The sequence below is a fragment of the Pleurodeles waltl genome, chromosome 5, assembly GCF_031143425.1.
Source record: "Pleurodeles waltl isolate 20211129_DDA chromosome 5, aPleWal1.hap1.20221129, whole genome shotgun sequence".
Taxonomy (NCBI): Eukaryota; Metazoa; Chordata; class Amphibia; order Caudata; family Salamandridae; genus Pleurodeles; species Pleurodeles waltl.
Genome location: NC_090444.1, coordinates 420,977,894 through 420,990,050, shown reverse-complemented (window position 1 = coordinate 420,990,050; position 12,157 = coordinate 420,977,894).

Genomic DNA, 12,157 nt, shown 5'->3' with positions numbered 1-12,157 from the left:
CCTTGATAGAACTGGGCTGCTCTCTTTTCCTCAGGCTAGGCTGTTTCTGCTACCAGCCGATTAAAGTTAGCCAAGTAAGAGACAAAATCCTTATTTCCCTGTCGCAATTCTATCAGTTCTTGGTCTGCGGACAGAGTAAGTGTTTTTCAATCAAAAACACTTTCAAATTCTCTGACAAAGTCTCTCCAGTTATAAAGCAAAGGATTATCTTGACGCACGAGAGGGATTGCCCAGGTGGCCGCGTCTCCAGTCAAATAAGAAATCAAGAAGGCCACCCTGGATAGGGGATCAGGGAAGGTGTTTGGTCTACAGGTGAAATGCAATTCTACTTGAATCAAAAAGGATTGTACCTTCTGAGGATCACCTGAAAACCTTTCTGGGTGAGCCAAAAGAATGGGTGTGGGAACTGTGAGTGATATGTTAGTTGGAGGATTCCCTCCTGAACTTTGAGGAGGATTAAGCCAACCCGCACCCAGAGGACCTTGCTCCTTCTTTCCCACTCTGGCTTGTAACTGATCCACCCTTTCTGCTAGATTAGCTGCTATGTTTTTATATTCAACTACATCCAATCGAAGCTGCGTAATTACCTTAAGTAGCTCGTCCAATGTGGCCATATTGAAAACCTAGCACAAACCAGGAGGATAAAAATTTGTGGGCTCACTATTCTGTCAGCGAGACCGGATCCTCGGGGTTTGCGCCTGTTCCCAAAATGTCAACCTCTTGGCAGCTCCAAACTCTACTAGCTATCATAGCACAGAGTTAAATAATGGCCAAGTGGGGGATGGGGTTTAGGTTGGGAACAGCGGGGAAGGAGACCTGTGAAAGCAAGAGTTAAAAACACAATAGCAAGGTCATTCACATTAATCTTCATGAACTTTGTTTTTAATTCTTTATGCTCTAATAACATGAGAGATCAAGAACTTTTCAATAACGTGACCTTTTCATACTCGTATGCTCTGAACATTGAACTCTCTCAAGTTAATCCTTAGAATAGCAATAACATCACAACAAGAGTCAATGGGTACATTCATTCCCAAAGAATTAACTGCTATGGGATTCATGATTGATACTGTAGAATAGGCAAACTGACTAAACTTGTTTTGTCTAAAAATATGACACTCTGTTTGATCTACGTTTCAAGATTCAATTGCCTAGAAATTATTGCACACCTTATTGTGAGACTGCGCATCAAGACTCAAGTACCTGGAATGATTGCGCACTCTGCCGATCTGAACTGCAAGTGTTAATTGCCAAGAATGAATTGCGCACACTGTTTCCGATTCAACCATCAAGATTCAAATGCCTCAAAATGATCGCGCACTCTGCCGATCCGAACTGCAAGGGTTAATTGCCAAGAATGAATCGCGCACACTGTTGCTGATTCAACCATCAAGATTCAAATGCCTCGAAATGATCATGCACTCTGCCGATCCGAACTGCAAGGGTTAATTGCCAAGAATGAATTACGCACACTGTTGCCGATTCAACCATCAAGATTCAAATGCCTCAAAATGATCGCGCACTCTGCAGATCTGAACTGCAAGGGTTAAGTGCCAAGAATAAATTGCGCACACTGTAAATCACAAAGCCAAAAACTCAAAGGTTTCTAGAAACTGAGTCGGGGGCCTACCCCGACCTCCGTCTTACTGCCCTGCTTGAAGATCAGCAAGATAATGAGGACAGGGCCAGGAAATGTCCAAATAGGCCTCCGGAACAGGAGCCCAGGAAAATGCTGCTGCTCTGCACCGGGACCTCTGAATAGTGAGCACGTGGAGCCAGGGTGGGCAGAACCCAGCCCAGCGCCTCAGCCACCCAGACCACGGCCACTGTAGTTTCTGCAGGTTCTGCAGGTGTGAGAGGCTACAAGGAGGCACCCGTCAGCACAGCCAGTGTGCCTGCACCACCTGCCAAGGGCAAGAAAGGGCTGCCAGCTAGCAAGATCAAGAAGGGGACACCAGCCAGCAAGGGGAAGGAGGCACCATCGGCCAGCAAGGGGAAAGAGGCACCACCAGCCAGCAAGGGGAAGGAGGAAACACCAGCCAGCAAGGGGAAGGAGGGAACACCAGCCAGCAGAGGCAGGTAGGGAACACCAGTTGGAAGAAGTATGGAGGCACCACCATCTGCCAAGGGCAGGAAGGGGACAACAGTTGCCAAGGCCAATGTAAAAGGAACTGACGCCGCAGGCAGGATGGATCTGGTGCTTGGGGCTGGAGCAGCATCTGGGCAAACAAAAGCAGCCATGGCACTTCAGCCACCCGAGGCTGCAAGGGAAGGGCTGGAGCCCCCCCACCCCTGACAGCACCGCCACCTGCACCGCCAGCAGCACCACTGCCAGCAGCAGCAGCCCCAGTGGGCAGCCATCCGAGGCTCCCCCCCACTGCCAGCCCCGCAACTGCCATCCACTGAGCAGCCGTCACTGCAGGCGAGCAGTGTGTAGTCGTGACTACATGGGCTGTAGTGCGTCCTGGTCCCTGAAACACCTGTAGGTGTGACACCAAGGTGAAAGACTGTGACCTTGCACTATCCAAGATCAGCATCACTGGGCACAATGCCCCCTCCAGAACCAGGGGAAGAAGGCATCCACTGCCCCCCTCCTTGCCTGAATGAAGCACACTGGGCACAAGGCCCCCTCCAGAACCAGTGGAGAAGCCATCCACTAGAGAGACTGTGGCTTTGCACTCCCCAGGACCAAGCAGTGGGCAAACCACCCACTTGAGAGACTGTGGCTTTGCACTCACCAGGACCAAGCAGTGGGCATGTAGCCCCTTCCAGGAGCAGTGGTGCTTTACCATCCTCCTCCCTCTGAGGTGCCTGTGTGTTTTTGACCTGATGTCCCTGCAGTGTTCTCTCCGTATTGAGGCAGGAGTCAAGTGTGGCCTTGGCCTATGTGTTATAGCCCTGTGGGCCACGGACATTTTGAAGTGGGCATTGTCCCTCCATTTGTATATATTGTACATACTGTTTAGTGCTTTAATGACGTATTTATCTAAATTTGTAATATTACACTCACTTTAATCAATTCCTTTTGTCCTTGCGTTATTCTTGAGGGTTACGGGGTGTATATGTGATGTTGTTGCATCTGTTTGTGTGTATGGTGTTGGGGATGGGGGTGTTGCGTGTGTGTGTCATTCTCTTTTTCCTCCCCCCTCCCTTGTGTGCTAGGTGCGGTACTCACCGTGGTCATCTTTGCCGCCGTTCATGTTCCTGGTGTAGAAGGAGGTAGACGAGCATTGGAAATATGTGCTGTTCGGGCTCCATGGCATCGTGGTTCTTCCTTGTGTGTCGAGAGGTGAGTCGTTTCCATTCTGTGTACTGTTTCCGCCATGCTTTTGATGGCGTTGGTACCGCCCCGGAAAAGGTGGCGGATTGGTGTGTCGTAATACAGTGGGCGGTACATTGTCTTCCGCCTGGCTGTTGGCGGTTACCGCCTTAGTGTTTGTTGCTACCGCCGTGGCGGTCGGAGTGTTAAAGTGGCTGTATGTGTTGGCGGTTTCCGCCGTGGTCATAATTCCATTTTTCTTACCGCCGGCCTTGGCGGTATTACCGCTGCTTTATCACTGACCGCCAGGGTTGTAATGAGGGCCTTTATGCTTACGCGCTGAACCATAAAGAGCTCTGCTATTTAATAGCTATAGCTACAATAATTACTAGCATAATTTGATCATTTGTGTGAGATTCAAAACACAATTACAAGAGGGCATTCAAGGAAAAATGTATTACCTCTATGTAGACGGGTCTCGGAGACCGCGTATTCCTTACCCAGGATCCGCCATTCTTCGGCAGGCTTCCCCGAGACGGCGTTGCGTTCCCCTGGCAACGAGGGGACGCCGCGCCGTAACAGCTGCAGCGACTTCCGGGTTCCGATCGGTGAAAAGAGGAAGGACTACAATCCTGAGGGAGAGAGCGAGACGGAGAGAACGCCGACCGCGGGAGCAGACCTACCGGCAGCAACACCGAAGACGCAGGAGCCCGACTTCAGAAGGAGAGAAGAGACGCTGGAAACGGTGAAAGGAGAGACGCCGAGGACGCAAGAACTCCGCCACGACCCCGGAGGGTCGTGGCTTATGAAGGTACGGTCCCTCCTAGGGGCAGGAGGGTTACGGGGAACCACGAGCACTGGGAAAGGGCACCAGGGAGGCGGGAGGAAGGCCGGGGAGGGTTATTGAGGTACAAGGGAAGGGGAAGAAAAGGAACCCGGCACTGCACGGACACCCGGAACCCCAAACCCCACATCCGACACCCCCTCACGGACCCACCCTGCTTGCTGCCCTTCCCTCTATGAGCACAATAAACAAACCCCGATCCCACAGAGGGACTTACCTGTTTCTTTCTTTTCCTTCATGCCCGGAATCTGAGGGAGACGTCCACATCTTCCACCGCCAGGACAGACCAGAAGGAGAGGAATCCTAAGGAAGAAAGAAACAAATTAAGAAGAGCCGAAAAACCCGAGACTTACCGATACCTATAAACCCTGAACAAGTGAATATCCTGTGAATAGAAACAGAGAATAAAACTTAAAGCATAAAACCCATATACGACCTCTCTGACTCTGCTTGATCCGCTCGTATATCAGCCCACCACACTCTACTAATCGTGCCCCAGAGAACCAGAAACCTGAAGACTGAGCAAAAGTCATCCAGAACTATAAATAGCAAGCGAGTGTGCTAGAAACTCAAAGAATTCCAAAGACACTGTTAAACCTAAAAGCAGAGAATTTATTGTTTAAGTATTTAGACTTTGTTTAGAGACTTTTTATGCAGAAAAACAAGAACGGATAATTCACTCTAAAGAGAGAGGGAGCTGATTCATGTCTTTTAAAGTACGGAAAGGATTCATGGTGTATTGGCTATAGTTTAATGTGAAATCAAGGTACTAATTTGGTAATTCTTTCTACAGATCTGAATCCCTTAATCAAAAATCCAGTACTTGGCAATCCAGAGTCCAGACACAAGACACCACATGCAGTCCAAGGTCCTGCAGTCCTGCCCTACAGAGTCCACAGAGTGGAAGCCAATATTTTTTTCTTTCATCTCTTCCCAACCCACTTCCCCTTGAGGACTTTCAGGAAAGCAATGTACCTCTCATCGGGGTCATGTCAGTCCTCACTGGGATTGGAGAATTTCAGTCACCCAGTTGGAACACCTGGAGTTCAGGTGAGTAGCTTGCATCAGAACAGTGGGTCTCTAAGTAGACAAGTGAGGGTGTGAATAGGTGTTAGTGGGTGTGTGAGTGTGTGAATGGGTGTGTGATTGGGTATCTGAGTGGTATTGTGGATATGTGAGGAGGTGCGGTAGTGGTTTTTTGGGTGTGTTAGTTTGTGATCAGGTGTATCAGTGTGGGTGTGAATTGGTGTGTGACTGGGTTTGTGAGTGCATAAATGGGTGAATGAGTGGGTGTGTGACTGTGTGAAAGGGTATGTGAGTGGCTGTGTAAATGGCTGTGTGGGTCTGAGTGGGTGTTGTAGTTTTGTGGTTCTGTGAGTGGATTTGTGAGTGTGTGAATGGGTGTGTGAGTGTGTTTGAGTCTGAGTGTGTCAGTAGTTTTATGGGTTTGTGAGAAGGTGTGAATGACTGTATGGTTGTGTTAGTGGGAATGTAAATGTCTGTGTGAGCGGGTGTATGAGTGGGTGTGTCAGTGGCTGTATGGGTGTGTCAGTAGGATATAAATGCCTGTGTGGGTATGAAAGTGTGTATGTGAGTGGTTGTGTAGGTCTGTGTGTGGGTGTGAGAGTGGTGGCTGTATTGATGTGTGAGTGGGTGCTTGAGTGGCTTTGTGGGTGTGTTAGTTGATGTGTGAGTGCCTGTATGGGTGTGTAAGTGAGTGTGTGGCTGTGCGAGGTCATGTGTGAGTGCCTGTATGGGTGTGTTTGTAAGTGAGTGTGTGGGTGTATGAGTAGCTGTGTGAGTGTCTCTATGGGTGTGGGAGTGAGACTCTGAATGACAGGGTGGATATGTGAGAAGTGAATGTCTGTAAGATGTGTGAGTGAATATGTGAGTATTTGTATGGGACTGTAAGTGGGTGTCTGGCTGTGTAAGTGGGTGTATTTTCCATTTTAAATTGTGGTCCAGAACACTCTAACAATGTAATCCAATACAACACTGGACGAACTAAATTGTAAATCACAATACTCCCAAAGATGGTTCCATTCATCTGTATAAAAAAGAAAAGCATAGGAATTATTCCAATTTATAAAATTATAAATGAAACTTAGAAATTTTAACAATGCATAACTTTATAATAGCAATAAATCATTACACATTTCCCATGCTCTAATGTTATGTTACAATAAAAATAAACATTTAATTTTCCCTTGTTTACTGTTCTCAGATTTTACACTTATACAATATAAATGATGTACTGTATAACAAATCATCCTTGAACAGTGGGGAAAAAACAAGCATATGGACTGTATAAAAACCCACAACTGCACAGTATGTTATTACAGATACGCAACTCTACGCATTGCACTCACTGGAATTCTCTAAACAATCATGTATCCATATTTGCACTACCAATCCAAATAAAGGTAAGCAGGAATTGAGAACTTCATTAGAAGAGCTACAGTAGTACTACTAGATATATAAGGCACCCCAGCATAGGTGAAGCCTTCTAAACACATCACTTTTGGTAGGCTGCATGATGTCATAACTCCTGATAATGCAGCTACAATAACTAGACTATTATACTTTTACAACTGTCACCCTCCTTAGAATGTTGGTTCCAAAAACAACAAGATAGGAATTTGGTAACTTTCAAGCAGTGCTTAATTTGTAAATAAAAATGTGCCGGTGCTCAAAGCCCTCCTCTTAAACATGTGGCTGCTGCAATTAAATGTGGGAACACAGAATACTGAGGCAGAGTAATCCTGAAGCCATCTCAAGCTTCTTCAATCCATTTACACTCACTCCCTGCCCCTACAGCTCACTCTTGCAGCTTTCTTCTTTCTCCCATTGTGACACTTATTCGTTTTTCTCCTCATCCGACTTTCCCATATGTGCCTTTTGCTTGCAGCAAGTGCTGGGGCAGAAGAATAAGGGCCTGCCGTCAAAAATAAGTGCCAGTGCTCACCACCGGAAACATCAAGCACAAATTAAGCACTGCTTCCAAGGCAATCTTTGTCTGAATTTAAGGTTCCTATCATTATATTCTGTCCCTTCACTTCTACCTTTCAGATAGACAGTATAATGACCAGATCCGATACTAATTCTTTCATGAAAAATTATATCAGTAGTGTATGTTTTACAAGAAATAGATATGTGTCCTGTTTCAAAGTTCACAATCTCAGATTCAATTTTCCTGCCATCTGCTCTGCATCGTTGTAGCATTAAAATGACATGTTTCCCAATTCTTGCTAAACGCATAGTTGACACAACATCTGTCTGACAATTTGTACATACACATTTTTTTGTGTAGCATTTATCACTAATCTCGTATAAATTACACTTTTGGAATCTGGTAATGTTAAATAAATAAACGCTCCAATTCTATTTGTGTAGTTGATGTGTATGAGCAATCTTCAGATTCATGGTGCCAACAGTAACTAAGTCCAAATAATTAATTAACAGGTATGTGTTCTTCTAAAACAGCAAACATCACCATTACAAATTCCTGTGCATCCTCTTGAGTTTGAGTAAACTGTACAGATCCTCTACATATATCTATAGTGCCTCAGATTACTGATGCAGAATGAATTTTCGTTCTCTCACTACACAGATGGTTCAACAAAGCAAGCAGTGAAGAGCACAATACCTTCAGTTGTTTCTCTTGAATTGCATCTACAACACAAGGTAATGCAAGCAATAAGTTTACCACAACATAGGGGTTTGACAATTGATAACCAACAATATCACCCTCATTTTCAATTTTTTGTTGAACAACTTCCTTCTTCTCTTTCGTTTCTTTCTTTGCAACACCATCACTTCACTGCTTTGAAACTTTCCACTTTGGACACATAGAACTGCCTTAAACGATGTTAAGAGCTTATATGTAAGTATCCGAATAGTCAGTCATGTAGGTTGTAAAAAACAGGTTTATTGTTTAAGATAAGTCTTAGTTACAGATCTCAAGTAAGATATTACATTGCCCCACGAGGAGCAGCATCCTTGCCACTCAGTCCTCTCTCTCCAACTGACATCCATCCACATCAGCACTCCTCAGCCTTCCATGACATCACACTGGCTGAGCAGCAGGGATGTGGTAACTGAGGAGAGGAATGTATAGCAATGATTCTCGTCACAACAGGAATGCTTCTCATAACCTGGACAATGTTCTAAAAGAGGAGCATACACACTTCTTCATTGGTTGTATTCTTTAACACAACTTGAGTCTGCATTTACTCTGCTCCCAACTGCAGCTAGGCACAAACTAGACAATGTCCTAACTCAAGAAAAAACTACATATGACATACCTTCCTTAAATATTCTGGTTCTAATATTAATAAATGCTGCATCTAACTTTAAACTTTGTGATTTATGAATAGTAACAACATATACTAGAGAAAGTGGAAATTGTTTCTGTCAAACATATAAAGCTTTCACAAGCAAAAAAAAGTGCAGTAGATTGTCCTGTTTGCTTTGCGTTGTCAATCCAATCAAATTTAATCACAAGTAATTCCACCTCATTCCAATTAGGAAAGTTAATTAAATCAACAACTTTACCCATGGCACAATTATCCAAACCTCCGTCAACATCTAAATTTAGGCGCAAAATCACCCTACAGTTTTTGCATAGACTTAAGCATTTCTCTAATCCTGAAGTTCATGAAATAGATTTTTCTAACAAATCCAGTTTTCCTTCTAACTTTTCATTTCGAAATACAGTGACACCCAAATGTTCTATTTGACCTATTGCCTTCAGTTGCAAAATGTCTTCTTTCTCGAATTCCAGCAGTTCATTGTTAAAAGATGCACACTCCTCTAATATAGGCATTAAGGACATAGGGCCTGATTATAACTTTGGAGGAGGTGTTAATCTGTCCCAAATGTAACGGATATACCACCAGCCGTATTACGAGTTCCATAGGATATAATGGACTCGTAATACGGCTGGTGGTATATCCGCCACTTTACCGTCACCTTTGGGATGGATTAACACCTCCTCCAAAGTTGTAATCAGGCCCATAATATGTTTACCTTCTTGTATAACACTGAACATTAGTTCTACTGCTGTTTTCATTGTTGGATAATGTTTAAGAAGATGACTTTAGAGAACACACCTTCCCTCTTTTGAAAGAACATCTATTCTAATATCTTTCTAAACATTACCATGTCTAATGTCATATGCTTGTCGCATATTCCTGAATAATTATAATTCCTTGTATTTGAAATTTAACCTAGTATTCACATTTCCAATGCTTCCCAAATAATTCCTAGTTTGATCATGCAGCAGCGTTTTGAATATATGCTGACCCTTCACAGGTGTAAGTTGCAGTAGATCTCCAAAAACAAATCAAATGTTTTTCTCCAAATAGAACATCATAATCCATTCTCAGAACCTCTTGCATTCCGAAATGTACAAAGGCAAGCATTAAGTTCGAGACCATTCTTACCTCATTGATGATTAAATGTTTCAACTTTTTTAACACTCTTGACTTCATGACAGGCTTCATCTAGATAACTTTTGGTATTCCAGTTTATTGTCATGTTTCACAGGCAGATCAGAGGTTGGTGTAAAGTAATAACTTTGATAATGTGTGCAGCTAATCCAATAGGTGCTGTAACCACATATGAAAAATTACAGTCTGTAGGTGTTTGCAGAAAAGCAGGAAGAACTTGTGTTAAGAAACTTTTACCAGCACTAGCTTGAACAGTTACATACAACAGTATAGGTTTAAATGTTGAGCATGTACATTATTTGTTGTCATAAATCACTTAATTCTCAACTGTAGCTTTCCCCTCCAAATATATTTCCATGTGCTCATCATGTGCAACTAAATCTGCCAAATCAATTGTTTCCTGTCTTGCTTGCTCCCTTGCAGTCTCTACCTCATTCATTGCAATAGCAGCCTCATTTTCAATTATTGACTATCCAGATAGGCCCTGACCTTGGGGACCTTCAACGTTGGCTGCTGTGTGAACTGTCCTTAGCTTTCTCAGCAGCAATTGTATCTTCTTGTTGAATTTCATCATTTCATCATTCAACATGTTCAAGTGGTTTGGAAATAATGAGTACTCAATGCCATCCTTTGTAGCATTGAAAGAGTCTTCATAGCAGTCAAACTCTTAGTAATTCTGTTTCACAACGGCAAGGTTTAAACAGTTGCAATAGTAGCAAATAGAAAAATATTTTTTTTTATCAGTCTGGCAACTCAGTTTTCTATGGTTAATTAGACTGCCTTTGCTGTATTGCACCAAACATCCATTGCAACCAACTACTGCAAATTTACCTTCAGCTACATTTCTGTCACGTTTCACATTGTTTCAATATGTGTAGTACTGAAATACTTCTTAGAGTAAAACAGTTTCGAGATGTACACTTTTTTGTGGATAGAAAGGGTCCATCATGATAGCTTTTACAATGTCTGTATTATCTGGCTCAAATTCAGCAATATATTGAATTTCTGGAAAAGATTTCAAAAATATGTTTCAAGTTGATGCTAGGTCTAGACTTACCCAAACAAATCCTTTCGACTTAGAATATAAACTAGCAGAACTCAACCGATCACAGCACTCATAGGATCGAATTTCTCTGGGCAAAAACATCTTCAAACTGTAGCTGTACAATGTTTTGTTAGAAACTTTTCAACAGAAATCTCTTCCCACATATCATTCATCTCATCTTTTTATGTATGAAGTAACATAACGAGCAACAGCTATAGAGTTGTCTGCCACAAATTGAATATCCATGTTGGCGTTCCACATTTTAAAAATAAAAGGCTTGTAGTCATTAATTTATTTCAAAGCCTCAGTTCTCCTGATGTTGTAGATGTTGTTTTGTGATTTACAAATAAGTATATGTCTCACTGCAGACATAAACCTGTTCACTATTCCTTTGGAAAATAACAGGTCTTAGAAATCTAAAATGTCATTCGTGCTAAATTTTCCTTTTGCTCTGTATTTCCACCAACAGTACTGCCCACATCTATGATGTTGGAAATGCAGTACTTGCTGCTTCAGACTTTTTTCCTCAGTGTCATTTGGAATGCTACATGTAATATACTGTTCTATGAAAGAAAGCGCAGACTCATCTGTGTCTGTTACAAATGTAGGTGCATCTTAAACCCACTAACAGCATATGACTATGAGCTGTACCTCTTCCTTGGACCTGTTTTTGCCAAACAAAATCAGTAACTTCTCCAAGAGGTGAATTTGTTTGTTGCATATAAATGACAACAAAGCTTGAAATCTCTGGTTAAAGTACCTGCAAACATTTGCAGGATCCAAAGAGCAAAGTTCTCCTGCTGTTATCAATTTGATGCCTTTAATGGTAAAATGTGCTTCTCTAAAAACTCTTGTAAATCATCCCATGCATACTCTGCACAGCTTAGTGTTACAAACCAAGTTGGTACACCTAAATTCCACAACATACTCTTGAGCTCACCATGACAACTATACTAATACTTATTGGTACCACATTGGCATGCTATCAAATTTATCAAGTTGTACTCTAGTTTTTAATCTTTTCCATGAATGTTTTCAACATGGTCTTTTACAGACATATTTATTACATTAACGTCTGTCTTAAGAATACACAGTATATGATAATCCAAACATATCACTTTCACATAAGAGATGGAATAAATATGCAATACTTTGTCAAAGTCTACTGTCCTCTGAATATACTGTAATCTTGTTGACCTATACTCAGCTGCAGGTATTTGCACAAGGCAGTTATGATACCGTCCAGCTACTCCAGTTGGAAATACAGTAGTTGAGGAAAACCTTGAGCTTTTAATCTTTCTCCCACACACACTCATTAGTGCTCTTTAGCTTGTTTCATCTGATACAGTTCAATAGCATCCCTATAACCTCTTTCAAATGCAGTGAATGGATACTGTATTGCTCATATTTCTTCAGAACTAGTTCTGTCAACTTACTTTTTCATACTGTTCACTTGAAGGCAAACTTTCTCCCTCCATGTACCTTCCCATGTGTGAAAAAATCTATATCTTTATATCACACATTATTCTATTTAAGAAACAATGCACCTTTGTTCACCT